The sequence below is a fragment of the Peromyscus leucopus genome, chromosome 19, assembly GCF_004664715.2.
Source record: "Peromyscus leucopus breed LL Stock chromosome 19, UCI_PerLeu_2.1, whole genome shotgun sequence".
NCBI lineage: Eukaryota > Metazoa > Chordata > Mammalia > Rodentia > Cricetidae > Peromyscus > Peromyscus leucopus.
In genome coordinates, this window is record NC_051079.1 from 13262189 (window position 1) to 13283744 (window position 21556).

Genomic DNA, 21556 nt, shown 5'->3' on the forward strand with positions numbered 1-21556 from the left:
ATCTCAATCATGTACATGATATAAATTATTTCATTTAGGTCTCATGTCATCACCCATTTGTCCTTTCTTCACACTGGAAGCACCCACAATCCTAGCTACTAGCTTTTTGAAATGTTCCATTAATTGTTGTCAACCACGGTTATCCTACTATATTTCAAAATTATGCATTCTGTAAAGTAAACCAATAATGTAGAGAAGAGACTTGAAAATAATTTCAGGCATTCAAGTTCTCCACAAACTGGTCTCACCCTTGAGCATCTGCTGAAAAAGATGAGTTTTGTCATTGTTAAATGATCCCTTTGAACAAAAGGCTCCACCGCTAAGCAAGCAACAAGTCTGAAACATGCTCACAGCATGTGCTCATCTGCTAAAACCTGCTCCCAAATGAGCAGCTGGATGCGATGACAACACATCCGGTCTGCCTACCAACTGTCATTTTATTTAATCACAGGAAACATAATTGTCCTATTTCTACCCTGGATATGTCTTTAAACACTTCGATTAAAACCAGTTATTCACTTTGATTATAAATGTGGACTGGGTATTTGACTATGAAAAATTACGCAGGTTTAGAATGATGACATTATGTGTTTTAACTGTGCAGTAGAACAAATTTTTACTCTTGGGTTGTAAGAGGCATTAGATACGGTACATGCTGGCAGAGTTCCAATATATGGCATGTAAAAAGTGTATCTCTATGGCCAGGGTGAGGTCAGATTTTCCAGTTTCATCTAGAGATGAATATGATGACCATACTCAGATAGGGCTGACGTTGGTCCCCCACAAGAAAAATACATCTCTATTCAGTGATCAAATACAATATCAACCCAGCTAAATGAAGCCTATTGTAAAGACTCTATTTTTCATTTTTATTTATGCACATGTGTGCATGTATGTGCATATGAGTGCAACACACAGAGAGACCAGAAAAGGGTGTAGCATCCTCTAGAGATGTTGTGAGATGCACAACTTGAGCACTCAGAACTCAGGTCCTCTTCAGCCTCTAGAAAACGTTTGAATACATTTGTACATGCCACCTTTTCAGGACTGGAGTTATTTTCACATGACAGGCACCTGAAGGGGAGTCTTCTTCACCCAATCTTGACTGAGGATGTCTATTGATTATACAGTACACTGCTGTTTTCACTTTTGTTGTATAACTTTAAGTGTGTAACATGATATTCCTGATATATGAATGTGTAGAGACATACATTTACTACAGTCAAGCAAATGAGGAAGGACACTGTCATCTCATATGGCTGAAGTTCTTTCTTGATGAATTACCAGCATATGAAACGATAATATTAACTACAGGTCTTGTGCTCTGTGCTAGATCTTTAACTTAGTCAGACTACATAACACATGACTTTTGACCTACTATTTCATATCCCTGTCCTACTCTCGTTTTACTCCTGTGACCATCATTTTGTTTTCTGTGGTTTGTTTTGTTGCTTGTTTTCTTAGATTTCTTATTTAGGTAGGGTTTTTACAGTGCTTTTCTACTTGGCGTATTTTTAGCATAAAGTCCTCTAGATACGTGTTGCCACATATGACAGGCTCTCCTCTTTGGGTTTCAGAATACTACATGCAAGGAGTATGCTAGGATGCCCTTGTGAATTCACTGCTGATTCACACTGCAGCGGGTTTCCACATCTTCGCTGATATGAGAAAGAGGCAATGATGGGCGTGTAGGTACCTTTGTAGATTCGTAATTCCACTTCCTGGGGTATAGTATATACTCCACACTGCAAGGCACACTATCGCTTGGCTTGTGTTTAATAAGAACATGCACAGCATGTCAATTCTCTGAACCCCTTCTGACTAGGGTTCCTGTTTTCTGATATTAGTTATGTAGGGCTTTTCTATTGTCTTGGGTGGTGTCTACCTCAATTACTTTTCTAGTAACTGGTATTCATAATTATTTTCTTTTCTTTGAGGAGAAAAACTTTATTCTTGTATTAATATTATGTGTCTTTTAAAATGCTAGAACATTATAAGTTGCATGATAAAATATGACATTGTGTATCAACTTACAGTTTCATTTTTTTCTAAGACCAAAATATGTGGTTCTTATAAATAAATATGAACTTATATTAGCACAGTAAATAAATAAGATACAAAAATTGAAACCAACTGCAACCAGGTGTGGCACCCCTGGCGGCACTTGTGAGGCAGAAGCAGGCAGAGCTCTGTGAATTGATGCCACCCTGGTCAACATAGCAGGTCTCAGGCCAGCCAGGGCTACATACAAAGAACGGGTCTCAAAAAAGAAATCAACCGCGAAGTTACTGCCTCTAAGCCCCACCTCCATTGATCGCTTAAGGCAGCCTGGAAGGGAAAAATTGGCCATGTCAATTTGCTTTTGAGTGACCCGGATTTAGATATGCACAGACACATCCTAGATCAGTGCAGACCTGAGCTTGAGCCACCCTCCTCCACTGTGAGGGAACCTCGAGTGGTACTTCCCCCTCGAAACTCTGCTGGTACATTCTATTCTAGAGAGTGGAGCAGAGATTAACTGCTTGTTCATGAGTAGTCCAGAGTATCTGATTTACCAGTTATGTGCCCAGTGTTCTTTGGAAGTGAGCCTTGGAAGCAATTTTTCCGATCAATCCCCAATCTCCTGTTAGGGCTTACAAAAGGGCAGAACATTTGCTCATGATAAAGACTCAGTTCCAGCCATTATAAATCTTATCAATTGCTTTGTGACGGTTCATGAAGAAAAAAAATCATTTCATTGTGTTCACTTAATTCTGGGGCTCAATTAAGACTCTGATGATTGTGTCTGGGACTTCTAGGATGTGTGGAGATCAAACTGTAAGTCTGGATAAGGTTAGGAACTTTAGCTGACTCTTTTTTATCATAATTCATCCAACTAAATAACATTATACTCTGAATAGAAGTCAGTAGCAGTTCAATTAGAAACAATGCCCCTTTTCTCTTACTTTGTTTTACATCCACAAGACCAGCACAAGGAACCTTAATAAATGTGTCTGGTTAGTATTTGAAGTAATTCACATGCACACACTTATATAATGACTGGGGCTTGTGCACGGTGCTACACAATGCACAATACAATACACACTTCATACAATCCCAGTTCATTGCTCAAGAGGAAGGATGATTATCCTAGAATTATTAAGGAAAATGTAGGTGCTGAAGAATTGCTCAGAGATTGAGTACTCACTACTCTTACAGAAGACCCAGACTCAGTTCCCAGCAATCATATGGCAGATTATAACCACCTGTAACTTCAGTTCCAGGGGACCCAATAACTTCTGGCCTCTGAAGGTACTGGACATGAATATACTAAATCCACATACATGTAGAAAAACACTAATATACAAAAATTTAAATAAATAAAAACATCTTTTTAGAAAAATACAAATAATTTTGTCTAAAAGCAGAGCTGACATACAGCCATTTTCCCACGGGCTGACATACAACCTGCTCAGGCAGCATTTCAGTTTAAACAGGTAGCTCCTCAGCATCAGTTCTGCAGCAGTGTGCATCGAAAGCCATAGTGGATCCAGCTTTGTGCTGGCTGTGAGCCAGGGCTGGCTCCAAACCCCACACACTCTTCTTAACTCAGGGTGTACTCTGTGAAAGAAGAAAATCTGGGACAGAGATGGCTCTCTGTGTGCCAGAGATGGCTGTTCTCTGTGCCAGGAAGTTATTTCCTTCTATTTATGTGTGAACTGGTTTATGGATTTTATAAATGTTAGTACACCATGGACACTCAGGGAACGGTTCTTGAAACCCAAACGTGCTGTGTGATGGTGTGTATTTTCAACTATGGAAACGAAATGGAAAATTGGAGATGCTCCTGTTTTGCCTGTGCTTTCTCTAGTTAAGGTTGAGGCTAAAGATTAAAGTATGCTTCCTTCTCCTTTTCCTCCTGTAAAGATTTTTCTTTGGGCATCTATGAATGGAGTTGGATGAAAGAGCAAGCAGATGGCAGGCTACCAACATATATAGGCATCAAAATATGAGTGAAATAAATTCATACTGTGGTAAGCAGTCAAGCAGGTCTTCCCTCGAGACTTCGTAAAGTAAGCTTGCTCTAGACGTGGAAGAAGAAAACAAAAAAACAACAAACAAACAAACGAGATTTAAAACCAATGAAGTTAGAGAGTTGTCCTCTGGGGTCAAGCACTTACTACTGAAAATGTCTGAGATATCCCTGTGAGTCCCAAGGAACAGCTGCAGCCACATCACCACTGTGAACCCAGCCAGTTGACAGGTGCCGAAAACTGGCAAGGTTTCATCCTGTGGTACATCTGACCACCAAAGTTGTTACATGTAGTACATACACTACTCTGAACAAACAGAAGCATGTTTTCAGTATCAGACATTTGGATCCCAGGGACCGATAAATGAATGCTAAGCACAGGTTATTGGTGTGTTAAGGAGACATGCCCATTCCAAATCCTTGTTGGGCTCTGTTTGATGAGCTGTGTCTTCTGCATAGCTTTTCTGTTCACCCTCCAGACTGATTTAAAAAACTGTTTGTTGGTTGGTTGGTTGGTTGGTTGGTTGGTTGGTTGGTTTTTCTTATCAACGTGGCAACGTGCTAACGTATCATGGAAGAAGAAATGTCAACTGGAGAATTTTCACCATTTGGCTTGGCTTGTAGGCAAATCTGTGGGGCATTTTCTTGATTAAGGATTGATGAGGAAGGACCTAACACTTGGGTACAGTGCCAGCCCAGTGTAATTGGCACTGGGTTGAATAAGAAAGCAGGCAGAGCAAGCCATGGGGAGCAAGCAGGTAAGCAGCACCCTCCATGGCCTCTGCCTCCAGGTTTCTGCTTGAGCTCCTGCCTTGACTTCCCTCAAAAACAGATTCTGATCAGGTCAAGTGAGCCAATCAATCCTTTCCCCACCAGATTGGCTTGGGCCACAGTGTTTATCATAGAAACTAGAAAGCAAAAGCAAAACCGGACCCTTAGTTTACCTTCACACACACACACACACACACACACACACACACACACACACACAAACACACACACACTTCTTTCCCAGCCTGTGCTAAATTTTTGTAAGACAACCCTCATAACAGAAGGCTTTCTGGGAAAAAGAAGCGTTTCTTCCATGTTCTCCTGCAGCTTGGAGTATAAAACAAAAGCCAGCTGAAGTCAGGTCCCCACAATTCTTATAAGCACTTATTTCTCGGGAAACCCCCCACATTGACCAGTTGTCCTCAGGACACTGTGAAGTGGCATTCGTGGCTCTTTTCATTTTCCAGTGAGTCCCAAACAAGGTTTATTCAATATTTGATAATAGTTCTGCTGTCTTGTTGGTTTACTGTAGCCCTAGTCATTCTGCGTAAAATGATAAGCAGATAGGAAAAAACAAAACCAAAACATAAACGTTGAGCCTCAACAGAAATATTTTTAATGTCGCGACATAGTGGCTGGATTTTCCTCAAACTGAAATAAAAGTCCAGGAAAGTTCCTTGTTTGCGTTGTGTATCCGTAGGAAGCCATTTGCCAAGCTCGGGCTGCCTGGCTCTCTGCCTCTAGGAATGCCAATCAGAGGACATTCTTTTTCAGGCAGCCAAGTTTGGAAGTCAGTTGGTTTCTGGCCGTGAGGAGGGCGGGGGTGATGGCAGGGGAAGCCAGCGAGTCCTCAGCTGATCTTCAGCTTGCAAAGGTTTCTGGAATAGCCTTCAATGAAAGCAGTTCCTTTTACCCGGGAGGACACAGGTAAAAGGACAGCTGAGTAATTCAGCTTTAGAAGAGATGGGCGGAAGCTCCCCGGGAGGGAGGGGCGGAGGGAGACCTTTGAGAGCCTGCCATTGGTGAGTTTACCAAAGGCATCTGCCAGTGGGACTTCAGTGGAATGTGAAACCAAATCGTTTTCAAGTTAAAGATAGACACAGTGGATGCCAGAATCTGGAAGCCGGGTTTTAAAACTCCTGTCTCTCCCTAGAATTTCGGAGTTGGTTATGGTCTCAGGAGTAATTAGCAATTTGGCTAAAATCTGTTCTTCCCATGAGCGTGCTAGCAATCACGGTGCGCACTAGGTGAACTGACTCGACAAGGGTTGAAAAGCAGATGCTGTGCCTGTTCGGGGTAAGTGAGAATGCCGGGACTTGGAGGTGCATCTCTGGGAAGGTGGATATTGATTTTTGCTTTGTGGTTGGTATGAATGAAAAATCGTGGAGATTTCGTTGTGTCTGGATGGAGCGGCTTTCCTTTCTGGAAGAAGGTGGCCTTAAGTATTTTGAGTGGCAGAAGGAAACCCCGCACTCGTGGGCTGCTGTTTTCAAGTTTGCATTTCAGAGTTGTAAGTTCAGTGGAGCCTGTAGCCTTGCTCTTCCCCGTTAACCCTTCAGCGCCCGAGGCTTAGAGGCTTATGGAGTTAGGAGTTACGGGTGGGAAGACACTGTGAGATGGAGCGCAGCTTCCCTGACCTGGCACTGTTTTCAAATGTAGACGATGAATACAAAACATGTCAAAGGAAAAAAAGCGCGCGGCGGGGGCGTGGGGGGTGTTCTAACTAACGATTCTTTTCACGGTGCTCTAAGACCATTAGAAAGCACCCCATCTTTAAAGATGCGGCAGAGAAAAAAAGCAGGCAGCCTCTATCAAAGAAAACAATGTATTAATAGCAGTTGTTTGGGGGCATTACTTCATTAATTCTAAGCAGTTCCTCTCCAAACGAGCTGGTATCTGCTAAATGAATGGAGGGGTTCTGTTTATTATAAAGAACTCCAGAGAAGAGGGAGGGAGGGAGGGAGGGAGGGAGGGAGGGAGGGAGGGAGGGAGGGAGGGAGGGAGGGAGGGAGGGAGACAGTTGTTAAATTTGCAATTGCCCTGTTGTGTTTTGGCTATGCAAATGTTTCATCGCAAGTGGAAGGGAAAACTTGAGTTCCTCACTCTTTGCCCATGTATAGGTTTTGTTTCTTGTTTGGTCAAGTGACCTCTCCCTCTCCTCTTAGCGACAGCTTTCCCAGACTCACACAGCATTCCTTCTGAATAAATATTGTCCGTAATAGTCACAGAGTACATGGTGTGAATTGGATATTCTCCTTTATATGGGGAAAATAAGCATGCTGACGCTCTCCTGACAGAATGCGGGGCTGGACAGTGGTTCAGTGTAACTGGCCTGGTTTCGCTCTGCCAAATAGACCAGACTGAAATGAAGTTGACTAAGGTAGATGCAAGCCGTGAGTGGTTTAATGTGGCTCCTTCACACAACGCTGATAATAAGAAGTAATGTGGTGTGTTGCTCTCCTAAGCCAAAAGGTAGGCATTGTAACAACAGAGTTGAACTTAGGACTGACTGCTGAGCACAGGGACATGGACAAAGAAAATATAAAATTAGCAGAGCCCAGGACTGGTCTGTCCAACCTTGTGTGCCCACTTTCACCCCCTAGCTTCCCTCTCCTTTAAGATCCCTGTGAAATAATGAGGCTAAGTGCCCAAGACCTGTCTGCAAGGAGGAACCTGACCCAAGTGTTTTAAAGTTGTCCTCTATAGATTAGAAATGTATGCATTTTGTTTGAAACCCCTATCCTTCAAGGAGTTTAGGCGGTTTGTTAAATTGTACCTAATGTTTAGTGATACTTAGAATTAACACATTGGTCCACACAAATTGCAAGGAATTCTCCATTCCCTATGAGCAAACAGTACCTTAGCAAATTTTTCCTAGTCCCATAAGGTGACCAGCAATATTGTCTGAGTGGCTGTGTCCTGAATGGCTGGCATTAGGAATGAAGCTGGCAGAAATATGTGACTACATGAAGCAGAACACAGGACACACACAGACATGTGTGATTTGTACATCTGGTTCAGGTATACCACCATTTAATGTTTGCTATATTGAGTTTGGGCTTTTGGTTTTCAATATGTTAAAAGAAAGAGAGAGAGAAAGAAAGAAAGAAAGAAAGAAAGAAAGAAAGAAAGAAAGAAAGAAAGAAAGAAAGAAAGAAAGAAAGAAAGAAAAAAAAAATACGAAGTTCAAAATTCTACCATCTAAGAATTTTTAGCAGTGTGGCTAATCCTGGCAGTACTGACAAATGCTGACAATGTTGACAAATGCAAATACATGTCTCCCACTGTCGCACCACTGGATTGTCTTCCTCTGAACACAGTGAAGGTGGTTGTCTTTTGATATGTGTCTGCTGATGATAGCGCATGCGTTCGTGGACATGTTTCTGTTATTACTGCCCATCCCATCGTCACTTGTGCTGTCTTGTCTTCTTAATACCTCGGATGGATACTTCTGCTTCAGGCTGAAAATGTATCTTCAAAATCACTCATGGAACCTGGCATGGTGGCACCAGTCTGTAATCCCCGCATTTGGTGGTCAAAGTTAGGAGGCTCACTGCAAGTTTAAGTAGCTGAGGGTACTTCTCTTTCAAAAGGAATAAATGAATGGTTGATTTAGAAAAACTATCGCACTTGTAAGGGTGTTCCAAAACCTAATTAGGATGGTGGTTTCCTGCAGAGAAGGAAGCAAGTGGCAGACTGGAACTACTTAGACAAAGCACCCCTGGCACCTCGGGCTCCCGCTGAGACAGAAGCCCTCTTGCAGGCAGTGTGAGCAGAGGTTCATTCTAGGTTCGCTCTGTCCCAGTGGAAGATACAGTCACTGCAGATCCCAGCATACACTGGGCCAAAGACTTTGACATCTTGATGAAGTCTGTCTGTCAGGACACCAGAAGGAACTGTGGTGCTCTGCAATCCTGTTTGCTCGTGTAGTCGTATGCCAAGGGGCAAAACTTCCTGCTGGAAAGTTTAACTTACCTCTCCCACTTTTAATTTTTTAATTTTATTTTTTAGTGTGTGTGTGTGTGTGTGTGTGTGTGTGTGTGTGTGTGTGTACATGGGTGTGTGATGGGGTGGTCTTATGCCATGGCACTTGCGTGGAGGTCAGGTGGCACTTTTCATCCGTCCCCTCCTTCCATCTCTATGTGGGTTCCAGGAATCAAACTCAGGTCACCAGGCTTGCATGACAAGTGATTTTATCCACTGAGCCATCTCACTGGCCCACTGACTTCTAGGTTTAGTTTTGCTAAACTCTCACCTTGTGATTGACTCTTCCCTGTTTTTGTAGTTTTACTTATTTTGACTCGCGCTCTGAGTGCAAGTATCTATGTCGTGACCATTACAAGAGATGACCGTTCACTCTACGGAGCTCCTAGCCATTGTTCCTTAAAAACATATCTTCATCCTAGACAATGTGGTGCATGGCCTTCTGTTGCTGTTGATAATTCCAGGAAGGTCTTGTGATTTGTCTTTTACTTGTTGGTCATGTTCTGATTTGTTCAAGGCTTCTTGGAGAAAATTACATGTGCTGAAGAGCTCATGTGCTCCAGCTTCCTGTAGTTGTCTACACTACTCAGGAATCCTTTTACTTTCCCTAGCCACTTTCCTAGATGATCTCTTTAATCTCTAATCCACCCACTCCAGTCACTTCAGCTGTTCACAAAATTCGACTCTTCCGGCGTTCTCTCTGCCTGGATTCAGTATCAACACAGCTTTTTAGATTTTTGTACCTTAACCCCCTCTGCCCTCCTGGGTTCCTCTGCAGTTGCTCTGCTTTGGGTCTTCGTCATCTTACTTGGATACAGTTTTGTTGTTACAGTTATTCTCTAGGTCCACACCACCACCACCCATTTTATCTCTCTCCTATTGGACAAAAACATCTTGTTCTAAGAGCCACAGCTGCTAGTGACTGGAGAACTCCAGCAGCCTTCAGATTAAAAATGTTCCATCGCTAGCACATCCCGCAAGCCCTGTCACGAAGTGTCAGCCCATCCCCTCACTGCCTCTCCAGTCCTTTTCTGGTCTTCAGCAACCCTTTCCTCAAACATAGCTGCAGTCTCTGGGATCGACCATCCACTAAGACAGCAGAGAGTCTGTGAGAGTCCATAGAGTCATTTTCCTTTTCCCAGAATGCTTGTGGCTTCTCAACTTTCACCTCAGATGTCACTCTTGATGTGTTTTCCTTATCTTCAGAGTTCAACTGTAGTTCCCAAAGTCCCTAATGGTATGGACTGTGCCTTACTGATTTCTGTACTATGAGTAACCAGTACACACACACACACACACACACACACACACACACACACACACACACACGGGGGGGGGGGGGAGCAAAGAAAAGAAAAAATCACTCACTACAAGTTTAGGGAATGAATAATATACTGTTTCCAGGGCTGTTGTTCCTGGATCAACTCCTTTTTTTCTTTATTTCACTTACTCTTATTCATTCTGTATCTTTTGATCTCAGCATAGTGGTCATTAATGATGCTAAATGCCAAGTAGAATCAGAACATGTTTGCTCGTCTGGTGGGGGCCATTCTTTTAGAGGAGTGCGATTAATGTTCATTTTACTGCCAAATGAGGCCAACTGATAACAAGACGCGTTAACAGCAAAGTGGGGTGAGTCAGCTGCATGTTACCGGAGAGGTTTGCAGTCAAAGGCACAGTATGTGGAAAGCCATAGGTTCAGCCACCCATGTTGAGGCTGTGGAAGTGGTTCAGTTGGTAAAATGTTTACCTTGTAAGGAGGAGACTGACATTTCTTTATCCCCACGTTAACCCAAAGATAAAACTCCAGGTGTGGAAGCATAAACATAGAATCCCGGTACTGAAAAGCCAGAGATAAGCAAATCCTAGGGGCGTGATAGCAAAGCCAGCCTAGCCTATGTGGAGAGTCCCAGGCCAGTGAGAGCCCTTGTCAAGGAAGGAAGGAAGGAAGGAAGGAAGGAAGGAAGGAAGGAAGGAAGGAAGGAAGGAAGGAAGGAAGGAAGGAAGGAAGGGAAAAAAGCAGATGGCACCCAGGACTGGCTTCTGGCCTCTACAAACACATGCAAATAGATGAACACACACACACACACACACACACACACACACACACACACACACACACACACCTCATCAGGAACTCTCAATAGCGCACCAGGAAAAAAAAAAAAACCAGTGAGAAACTAAATTAAAATGAATCAGCTTGCATGTTGTCTGAATATCAACTCTAAGAAAACACTATATTTTCAGATTACAATGTAGCATGAGAAGGAAAATATTTGATAGCTTACATGCTGTGGATTCATCACCCTAAATTGTAAAGTTGTTTGAACATTTTTTCTTACAATTGAAGGCCTTGAAGAGCAGTCTTGACATCATGTTACTCTCAGCATGTGCTAAGTAGGGAAAGTCTCTTCAGTTAATGAAGAATTGAATGTTATTAGTGGGGACCAAAGGAAGTTGAAGTCTGGTAAAGCTGTTTAATCAATTTTGACTCTTCAGACTGTTTGCAAGTTTTTCATACATTTACTCTGTGTGCTTGATATGCCAAATCTTGAATTTGAGGAAATGAAGACATTTGCCTCATATTATTTTCACATAATACTCTCCTTCCTCCACAAAGAGAAGAGCTTCAATATGGATAGGAGCAAAGTTTATCTTTAAACAAACATCCGACTCTAATGAAATGTTTAAATCCAGTATTTAAAATGTGAATCCCAGAACTCCCATAAGAAAGTATGAATATGTCATGATTTCCTTCTTATTTTCATCTACAGTAGAAATGAAGACTTTCTATCCAGCAGGAGTCAGACATTAGCTTCCAAGTACTGGAAATAAGAGTCAAGCTCCTGCTTCTCACTTATCTGTTCTAGGCAAGGGCATTTTTTTATTTATGTCTTCCACTGGACAATGGCCTTAGTTATTGTGTCTCTTTAAATGTTCTTTCATTGATATTCTTCACAGGAGTTGACCTCACACTGTTTAATGAAACCCATCTTTTCCTTTCTCAGCAATTAGTATTTTCATCACAGCAAGTCAAATCTTAGGGTGGCTTGGTATGATTTTGACTCTGACAAATGCCCACTTATTGCCATAATGGCTCACACTTGCAATCCCAGCATCCAGGAGACTGAGGCAGAATCATAATGAATTCAAGGCCAGTTTGGACCATAAAATGAGTCCCAAGCTATCCTGAGCTACATAATGACCATATCTAAAAAAAAAAAAAAAAAAAGACAATTTAGGGAATATCATGTGTAGCAGATATTTTTATTAGACATTAACATCAAGAGCCTGGAAATGCACAAACTCTGTGTGTGCTTGGCATTTACCTCTGAGTACAGGTGAGATGAAAACTGGGAAATCGAAGAGCAATGGGACATTTAGACATTTTAAGGCAGTTTGCTGAGGTCCTTGGAATTGTAATTTAAGTCAGCAAATTGAGTTTATGTCCTCGGTAGCAGTAATTCTAGGAAATGCTTCATGGGGTGTTTGAGGATTCCAAATCAAGCAAATTGCTATAGATTTTCTCTCTCTCTTAGAGATTCTGGCCAACACTAACAATGAGGCTTCATGAATGGTCTGCATGCACAGGCTCAACCTGCTTACATCCAGTGTTTTCTAACATAGCATTTGAGAGAGCAGAGAAAGAGACACACAGGAAGAAGATTGCTTGGTAAATTCTACTCCAAGTACACCTGTTGTGTTGTATTAAGAGTTCCTAGTGGGGACAGAGAGATGGCGGAGTCAGCAAGAACATAAGACATAGATTCCATTCCCAGAACCGACGTTCAGGAGTTCATAACTTCCTATAACTCCAGATCCAGAGAATTCAGTGCCTCTGGCCTCTGTGGACACTGAACTCACGTACATTAACTACACACAGACACACACATACATGTACATTATTTAGAAATGAAATACATGTATTTAAAAATAATTTATAATATGCTAGTATTATAGCTCACATAATACTTTTAGAACATAGAGCTAAGGATTTTAAAGACTTTTGTAAATATCTTTACTACTTGCTGATTCCTTCTCATTCTTTGACAAAACGCGTTATTTTTAAATTGACACAACATTCAGTAATATTTAATGTTATTTGAAAACAATATTTGTGATACACCGCAGATAAGAAAATCACTCGGAAACCAAGCATGATTTGCTTTTTTGACCTATTTTGTTTGAAATTCTAAAATTGTTACACCTTTTATAATATGGCCATGCATTATTAATCCACTAACTTAGTTTTCATTTCTAGGTTAAGACCTTATGAAGAGAAAGGCCTTGCTCAACATCAACATCTGTTTCTTGATTTTTTCCTCACTTTCTTCAAATCAGAAATATTGAAGGTTTAAAAGAGAAATATTGAGTTTAATAAAATTCTTTGCTAAAGTTAGCAGCTGAGTGAATTTTCCTGTGAATGGAAAAGGGTAATAAATAAACTAAACAGGAAACACTCACTTTCCTTAATAGACTGTGTACTATGTTAAAGCGCAGTGAAATATATAAAATAATCATTTACTCTGTGAGGTGTATGCTTCCAGAAAGTAATCTTATCTAAAGGGTGTCATGTGTAGGTATCAAGGTAGATATGACGAGGCGTGGGTGTTCTTTGTCTTATGTCCATTCTGATAGGATTATTCTGTTTTTCATCCATTAGCAATTTTAATCCCTCTCCCCATTTCAACTAAGAGATAAATAAATAGTTTAAAATAATTTGGGAGATATATTTTCATTTTACATTGTAGAAAGAGAAATCATTTGGTCAGAATTATGGGGAGCATAATTTTATGTGTATCTTTGTTCATTTGTGTACAGATAAATGTTTGTGTGCAAGTGTGCATGCATGGGGGTGTACATGTGTGTGTATTCATGTAGAGGGCACAGGCCAAGTGTCCTTCCCCGGGCTCTGTCCCCACATTATTCATTTATTTATTCTTTTATTTTGAGACAAGTTCTCTCACTGAACTGGAACTCAACTAGTAGGCTACACTAGCTGACAGGTGAACTCCCAAGGGCCACCCATCTTCTGCCTCCACAGTGCTGTGGTAATAAGTGTGCTACCCCCGGCTTTTATGTGGGGTTTTAGGGATTTCCACTCAAGTCCTCGTGCTTGTACAAAAGCATTTTTTTCTACTGAACTGTCTCCTCAGCTTGGCAGAATAAATTCTTCTCACACATATTTTCTTGTAATGAAATTTTGTTTATATTTTACCTTGGAGTTAGAGTAAAATTCAGAAAGCATAGTGATGTCGGCAACACCTCTAAATGTTCATTGAAGGAGGATCTGCTGGTTTCTTTTGGGCACTATGGGTTCCTCCCAATCAGCTTTAAGAACCTCTTCAAAGCCAGTTATAATCCACATTTTGAAACTGCCTCGCTCCTAAAACATTTAGAAGGTTAGAAAATATCCGGTATAACCATTTGCTAAACACTGGAACATAAATCAATCTCCGTTACTTAGAGTTACAGCATTACAATCTCTCCCCTAAAATGACATGGGGGAAGCATTTAATACAATGAGGCAGAGGGCCCTGGTGTGCAAGTTATATTATATTTTTCACTGCAGAGGAGTAAATTATCACTTCAGTTTCTATATGATACCCCAGTGGCCTCAAAGACACAATATAGCTTGCAGAAAAGCCTGCTTTTGTCTTAGGCAATAACTCATTTTCTCAGAGTGTGCTTTCTGAGAATTACCGGTAGCATTTCTCACTGTAGGCAGAATTTCATGAAGGTCATTCACATGTAGTTACTGAACTTGAGTTAAAAAAAAAAAAAAAAAAAAAAAAAACTTAGGAAGGTTAACTGGAGTCTACTATATTGCTGCAACAGAAAAACTAAAGCAATTTTTAGATCTATAGCACCCAGAAAACAAGAAGAAATTAAATCACAGAGTATAGACTTTTGTTTGGCATTCCTTTGTTTTTGCAAACTTTTAAAAATATGTAAGCTGGGCCTCTGACATGGCTCAGTGAGTAAAGGCACTTGCAACTGGCCTGAGGTCAGTTCCTAGGACCCACGTAGTAGAAGGAGAGGGCATCTCATACAGGCTGTCCTCTGACTGCCACATGTGTACTGAGGCTTGCACGCTCACACACATACACAGAAATAATGAATTCATGTAATAAAATGTTTTGAAGTAAACATGGGTCTTTGGGAGTGGTCCTGGGAGACTTAATAATAATAAACAAACACAGACTTCTGTCTTTGGAGTGAGAGTCTTCATCGTGTTTTAAACACTATATACAGATCTAAATGGTACAGTGTATGAAAAATTTATAAATGAGTTATATTTTCTAATGTGATGAGATAAGAATAAATTAAAATAAAACTTTTCTTCAAATGCCCTCACCAGTCAGTGTTGCAGCATTTGGGGAAGACAGCCTCAGGCATTCTGCCAAACCATTACTGGTAATCGGACAACAAGGGATGAAGAAAATCCAGATGCTACTACCTACCTTAGTTAGACATGCATTTGCTAAAAGAGAAGCCAATGTACTTCCTTCATAGGCCATCATATCTACTCAAGTGCGCACGCGCACGCGCACACACACATATACACACACACACAAGTGCTTTTACAAGTCCAAGAATATACACATTAAATACAACTCTGCTCCAAGCAAACAGCAGCAGCAGACACAGCTGGCCTTGACTCGATCGTTTTTCTGCTTTTGAGTGGGTTCAGTACCTAGTAACAGTTCCTTCCCAGGCTGCAGCAGAGAAGAATTAAATTATTCATAAATGAACAAGATTTATTGTGTGGGTAAATTCTGGTGATGACTCCGAATCATTCATTCATAAATGAGTGAGTTGGACCACTATTGTGTATGGTTTATTTAAATTATTTAAACAAAAACCTGTTTTCTCCATAAGGCTGAAAATGCATGAGAAAGTAAAGGAAGTACGCATTTTTATGAAAGGACCATTTTTTGAAATTGTGAAGTTCTGCTGCAGGGCAAAACATTGCAAGATTGTGAACATTTGCAACTGTAAGTTTGGGCCACTGTGGGGCTGTCATCTTCTTTTTTTAACCAATTCTTTTGCAATCTACTAGAGATAGATGCATGTTGGTAGAACACCTTCATGTCTTCGTTGTCAAGTTGACCCTATCTCCCAGCTTGTAAGAAGGCACACATTTTCAAAATAGAATCGCATGTACTTCTCCATGTTTTTTTTGTTATCTCCCAGCAACAGAAGAACATTTGGCAGCCTGCCACAATCACATGATTGATCACCCGACTGTTAGAGCAGGGCTTTACTAAATCGTGGAGTTAGATTGTGTTTCAGTCTTAATCCACGGAGTGCTCTAGAGAGGACACTGTCCAGCAAAATGCCATAGACACATCAAGCTGATGCAGGAAGGGGAAAGAGGGTCACAGTTCCCAGAGAAGATGTTCAGGAAAAAATAGTGTTGGTGTTGGATCACAGTGCATGAGCAAGTGTTCCCTAGATAAGGGGAGATGATAAGAACATTCAGGATGGAAGTTCTCCTGTGAGCAGAGGTAGGAACCTTCATTGTGTACCGAGTCACCAACAGTCTGGTGTTCCTATGGCGTGACGTGTGAGACTGGGGTGAATGACGATGAATTTGAAGAGGTAAATATGTAGTTATCAAGGACAGCCTTCTACATTATCCCGAAGGGTACTTCTGAAATCCAAGTCCTTCATTGAAAATAAGCAATGCAAGGAAAAAAAAATACAATGAATATCGGCTTGTGGGGGCACTGGAGACAGAACTCAAAATGCCCCTGTGCATCAAAGTCCTTCAGACACCCGTGTGCTTTCGCTTCACTTCTTAAAGGCATCCTTGATTCATCAGCTTATAAAAGCACTTCTCTCCAAATTTCAAGAATGATACACATCTTCTCCAATAGCCCCTCGTTCCAGATATATTGTTGGTGTTCTTACAACTCCCATTGATTGCAAATCTCCTTGGATTGAAAAGCAAATGGGGTTTGTAGCAAAGGTAATTTAAAATAAATGTTAAACAAAACAAAATTACATGAATTGATTATTCTGAACAAGAGTTTTAAAGAAATCAGGAACAGGGCAAAGGGAAGCAGAATATACTACACTGGTTATCCCATAAACGTTAAAACTTAAGTCAATGCATAAGGTCTAGGCAGATGGAATATGAAGCTGGCCGCGAAGGAAAGAGCCCATAGTTATTGTAATTTTGATTGTGTAGAAATTTGTTTGGTATAGCTGAATATTCTCCAGCCTATAGTCAAGTGTATATTCTATAAAAGTAGGCCCCATCATGATTTTCTCCTCACCGAAGCCCTTGCACGGGCTGAGAGTACTTACCAGGAGAGACAGAGGAAATGTTGACGACTATCATCAGCTCCTGTGACAATGAGACATTGTTCTGAAGGGAACGCCTTTCTCTCGGCACCTTTGCATTTGGTGGCAGTATGCCACAAAAGTTCCATGTTTTCCTAGATGTGTTTGTACTTTCTTTCTCTATATCTTACCCAGAATTAGTAATTCAGAAAACAAAACGGTAGAGATCAGTCAAAAGAAAAAACAAGAAACGTAATTCTGATAATCAAGGAGAATGCTTTCTTCAGATGGCTCTGATTGGGGGGGGGGATGTCAAATTCAAGAAAGGATATTGTAGTCATGCTGGAGCTGAAGTATCTGCGACTCCAGATCATTCTGATTTGCATTTTAAGCAAATAGCCATCAATACAGGAAATCCCAGAAGTACTGCCCAATCCCTGGTGACTCTTCCCTAACAATGCACTCTTCTGATAAATCTAGTACTAATTTTAAATCTTTTTTTTAAAGGACTGTGCTGTGGCATCCATATTTTACACAGTTAAGTTACTCTGTTGTCATTTAGGTGAATCGGAGATGGGTGCATGTGCCCAGACCTACATAGTCAGCTGTCTTAGTTAGGGTTTCTATTGTTGAGTAGAGATACTATGAGCATGGCAACTCTTATAAAGGAAAACATTTATTTGGGGCTGGTTTATAGTTTCAGAGGTTTAGTCCATTATCTTCATGGTGGGACACAGTGGCAATCAGGCAGGCATGCATTGGAGAAGGAGCTGAAAGTTCTGCATCTGGTCCACAGGCAGCAGGAAAAAAACGGACACACTGGAACTGGCTTGAGAATCTGAGACCTCAAAGCCCACTTTCTCCAAGGCCTTATCTACTCCAACAAGGTGACACCTCCTAAAAGTGCCACTCCCTATGAGCCTCTGGGGGCCATTTTCTTTCAAACAACCACATTCCACTCCTTGGCCCCCAAAAGCATGTAGCCATAGCATAATGCAGAAATGCATTAGGTCCCACCTTTAAAAGTCTCCATATTCTATAATAGTCTCAACCCTGTAAAAGTCCAAAATCTCTCCTGAGACTCATTTGGCAATTTCTCAACTGTAATTCCCTATAAAGTCAAAATAAAAAAAAAAAAAAGAGACCACAATTTTCCAACATATAATGCAATGAGATATATATTACCATTCCAAATGGAAGGAAAGGGAGCATAGTGAGGAAATACTAGACAAAAGCAACACCCAAAACAAACTGGGCAAACTCCAAACTCTGCATCCTCATATCTAATGTGAAGGTGGTCGTCAGATCGTTCAGCTTTGTTGACAACCCACTTCTTTCTCTTGGGCTGGTTCCACTCTCTGTTAGCAGCTGTCCTTGGCAGGTATCCTCCAACATCTTGGGGCCTCCAAGGCAATCCAGGCTTCATCTTCACAGCTTCACACAATGGCCTCTCTAGGCCTCCATGCAGGGACACTGCTGCCATACACAGGGCCTCAGCAGCTTTCCTTAGTTGTGGAGGGAGACTCCATAACCCTTTTCTTCTGCTCTTGACACTAAAGCCAACACCATGTGGCTGAAGCTGCCAAGTTCTGCTGCTTGCTGGGCCTGCAACATGGCTCCCTCATTCAATTCCATCTTCACCAGCTTTCTGTTTTCACTGGTTTCATTCTTTGCCTAAGCATGGTTGTCCTGAAACTCTATCTGTAGATCAGGCTGGCCTCAAACTTAGAGAGCTACACTCTGTAGCTAGTAGGAGTTTGTACCCGGAAGAGGCTTATCTCTCCAGATTAGTTTGTACACTTTTCCTATTGTGTGAGGAAAACCTTGTAATACATCAAGTTCCACCTCCTTTTAATACCCTCAGTTCTAATTGCAGGTGCTAAGTTGAACTAAACCAAAGACATAAACTCAATGCCAAATTGTTAGTAACCAAAACATTGGTGCCTTATATAATTATTACCTTCAAACTTTGTTTCAAACAAGACCCTAATGAAGTCCCTTTTATTTTCTATTTCATGACACTCATTTCATGTGGTCATAATTCCCCTCATCTCTATTTGCTTGTGATTTCTAACTCAGAGGTAACTGCTCAGTGCTCAAGTCTCCAAGCAGCTAATAACTGTTTGTTTAATTAACGTCACTTTATACAAAGTGACTCTTACTGCTATTGGTTCTTCTTCATTTTTCATTGTATGTATCCACTGGACACAGATGTCGTGGCACATCAAAACATTTTTATATAAATACAAATTGCCCAAACTTTTAACAAATATTCCAGATCAAAACTGGAATTGAAATTTTGTATCATCTGGAACAATGAAAAAAATGTGCTAAAAACAGTGAACAAATAAGAACAGAGACTATTGTTAGAGACAGTCCTCAAACAGCTCCTTCTGAAGAACCTGGAAAAGTCCTTTGACCCTCTTCTCCATCTGGTTTTAACCAGATAGCATTATCAGTCAGGTTATGTTTTAGTTTACTGAATTTTATTTTGAGAAGCTCCAACTTTGTTAGAGTTTGCATCACAAGACTATACATGGAATGGCTAAGCCATGAGGTCATGCCTAATAGCCACGTGTTTATATCATCTGTGTTTCCCATTCTTACAACCATGGCTCTTAGCCAAGTATGTACAGAGAATTCTATAAGCAAGGAAGAGTATGCCTGCAAGTTCCTCTTCATAAGAACTGGGATGAATCAGATCAACTGCCACCTAAAAGCTGATGCTTTTTCCATCAAGAATGTTTCTGATATCTAAAGAGAAGGGAGAGGGAGAGATGAAATCATTTTCAGAACAAATCTGTCTAAATGGAAGTCTAAAGACTAGGTCTCCTGAGACGGACACTCTAGAACTCTTTCTAAGATGTTTCATTTATATTTTAGTTCTCAGAAATAAAGTATGAAGACAAAAGGGGTAACTAGGAACATTTTCACTTTCAAGATGACCATATAGAGCACTGTTTTAAAGTGTGGTCACTTGTATCTCACACCATTGGCACAAGCAGTTGGTTTTGAGATATGCTTACTAGGTCCATGGGTATGGGAAAGGTGGGACTTCATGAATAATTACAATGTGTGCATGTGAACACACATGAACACACAAAAAATAAGCATATATAGCCACACAAAATTTTTAGAAATAAAAAGAAAATGAAATGGTTAAAAATATAACTAATATACTCAGTAGAATACCATGGCTATTTATATGATTAAGATGGTTGTAAACTATTTCTTAGATCAAGTATGTTTTTATAAACTATGATGTTGGCTTAACATCCTTAACTTCTTATTCTCATCTGTTGTATTATTATACCAACACAATGAAAATCTCCAGGTGTCGAGGTAAGAGGACATGAGCTCTATTAAGCAATTAATTCAACATAGTGCCCATTATGCAATGATGTCCCTAAAAAGATCTGATGATTTGGGAAAATGCTGATGTCATCATACAACAATAACAACACACACACAAAATTATTCAGTTCATCACACTGTGTAGACGTAACATTAGAAAAAGCTAGAAAGAAACACTCATTGCAGTGATCTTGGAATCTGTAGATACTGAGATTATTTTCTTCTTTCTACCTACCTGAAACAAGCAAATCCTCCACAGAGAATATAGAAAATATGAATTCTCTGAGATAGATTTAAAGTTCCTTTTCTTGGACCTTACTAGTTCTTGGACTTGGCTTACAAACCTTCACCTTGAAAAGGTGAACATTTCAAAAGTATAGCATCTTATATTCTTCTCCAAATCCTTTCATTCACCAGTTCATTTCCCTGTGATGAAAACTGAGTAAGTAGAGTTCTCCAAAGTCTCAAACATCTGGGCTTAAGTATTGAGCCTTGCAAATCCTGATCCGTAGAAATTCATTTCTTTCTTCAGAATCTGCATCATTATTTCAGGGAAGAAAATTCTCAGAATGATTGCAGACCCTTGAAGGGCACAAGGGCATACAACTCCAGAGAAGTAGTAGGAAAGACTTGAAGCATATACTCTGTAGTTCTTAAACCTTATAGAAATGAAAAGCACCAGGGAGACCATAGGTTACTCTTTCTTTGCTCATTTTGTATCAGGATAGCTATTGTCATAATCCCGCAGCGTTTCCATTGAACAACAAACACTATTACACTCTTTCACTGATCCTCAGCTTGCCTGCAAATGTCTCCCTGCCAGTTCATCTTCTTCTTGCCTTATAATTACCAAATATTTAATTGAAGAAACAATACCCATGACAATTAATCATATCTGGGATATACATAATAAATTATGGTCATCTTTTATGTTAGACACATTGCTTTTAAAACTAGTTAAAGCTAGTTTTATATAGTAAATAGTAAATAGTAAAAACTATATGCACATTATACAATTAATTCATTTGCATACATCCTTCATCTCTTTTGTAATATAATTTTCTAATAATATGCTGAATCCATCCCATCTTTGTCCAAAGTCTGCAAATATTAAAGCTGAGAGCAGACAACATATATGAAATA

General features: G+C 40.4%; 1 protein-coding gene across 29 annotated transcripts in view; it reads left to right on the forward strand.

Annotated features, from left to right (window-relative positions):
• Dtna (dystrobrevin alpha) overlaps window positions 1–21556 on the forward strand; it is a 358974-nt gene that overhangs the window by 90706 nt on the left and 246712 nt on the right. For 4 of the 29 annotated variants that reach the window (XM_037196991.1, XM_028887687.2, XM_037196992.1 and 1 more), the window contains exon 1: window positions 5746–6079. The exons of 4 other annotated variants lie outside the window; for them this stretch is intronic. The gene's annotated coding sequence lies outside the window, so the exon portion shown is untranslated. Of the gene's footprint in view, window positions 1–5044; window positions 5711–5742; window positions 6080–21556 lie in introns of those variants that run through there. 21 more of the 29 variants (XM_037196988.1, XM_037196984.1, XM_037196994.1 and 18 more) reach the window with 10 other exon arrangements.